Here is a 1,333-nt window from a genome sequence, read left to right on the forward strand (position 1 = left end):
TGACTTATATGGGAAAAAAATCTAAAAGAGTGGATATATGTATATGTATAACTGATTCACTGTGCTGTACAACAGAAATGAACACAGCATTGTAAGCCAACTCTACTCCAATAAAAATTAAAAAAAATAAGGATCTCATAGAAAAATGGATACAATTATAAATATTCAATTAAATACAAATATTCAATTAATATAAAAAATAAAGACTATCAGGTATTTTCTTCTTTTATGAGAGATAAAGTCTGAATTAATAAGTCTTCTTTTTGAGAAAAGGGGAAAAAACACCCTTTATCAATGATTTTAGTTTTTCAAAAGTCAAGTTCTTTCTCTGGAATGGAGTTCAAGGCAATGTAGAACTAGAGAGTTTTCTATAATGTCAAAGACAGTCTTCACTGAAGGTAGAATTGCATTTCTTTGTTTATTCATTTAACTAGGATACACTGAGCTTCCACTGTGTACCTAGCATTCGTTTAGACAATAAGAACTGCCTTCAAGGAGTTCATAGTTTAGTGAGAGAGAGCAGATGTCAATGGAACAAACATAAAACTCACACTGGGTGCTGGGCAGTCAAGGGGATGTATGACTTGTGATGGCCTTGGTCTTGGAAGGCTTCCCTGAATAAACGCAGGATGAGTCAAACTTTACAGTCAAAAGGGAGAAAGTGCTCACTTCAGAAGCACAGAGACTAAAATTGGAACAATACAATTAGCATGGCCTCTGTTCAAGGATGATATACAAATTTGTGAAGTGTTCTATATGTTTGCATAACAATGTGAAACTGTTTAATGCTAATAAAATATATACTTAAATTGGCTAAAATGGTAAATTTTGTGTTAGGTATATTTTGCCACAGTATAAAAAGTGGGTATGGTGTTGGGATGGTTCCATTGCAGACAGAGAGAACAGCAGGTACCAATGTCTTGTGGGAAGAGAGAGCATGGATGAGAGGAAAGCCAGCAGGGCTGATATTGTAGGCAGACGCTTTACCGTCTGAGCCACAAGATTCCCCTTTCCATCCTAGTCCATGGCAACTTTTTAAAACATATTTCTGTTGCTGTCCTGTTGAAGGCTCAACAACAATCTCCCACTGATCTCAGGACAAATATTAATATCCAGATTTTCTATGGCCTTTTCTCTGCCTGTGACCTCAGCCTCATCTCAGGCCATAAAACATCCTCCAAATCTTGACAAACCAGCCCTGCTGGCTTTCCTCTCATCCATGCTCTGTCTTCCCACAGACATTGGTACCTGCTGTTCTCTCTGTCTGCAATGGAACCATCCCAACACCATACTCACTTTTTATACTGTGGCAAAATATACCTAACACAAAATT

At 37.1% G+C, this 1,333-nt stretch overlaps 1 pseudogene; it reads left to right on the forward strand.

The window, feature by feature from the left end:
- The first annotated feature begins 661 nt into the window (after positions 1-661).
- LOC113897938 lies at positions 662-762 on the forward strand (annotated as a pseudogene).
- Positions 763-1,333: the final 571 nt, after the last annotated feature.

This window comes from Bos indicus x Bos taurus, chromosome 8 (assembly GCF_003369695.1).
Source record: "Bos indicus x Bos taurus breed Angus x Brahman F1 hybrid chromosome 8, Bos_hybrid_MaternalHap_v2.0, whole genome shotgun sequence".
Lineage (NCBI taxonomy): Eukaryota > Metazoa > Chordata > Mammalia > Artiodactyla > Bovidae > Bos > Bos indicus x Bos taurus.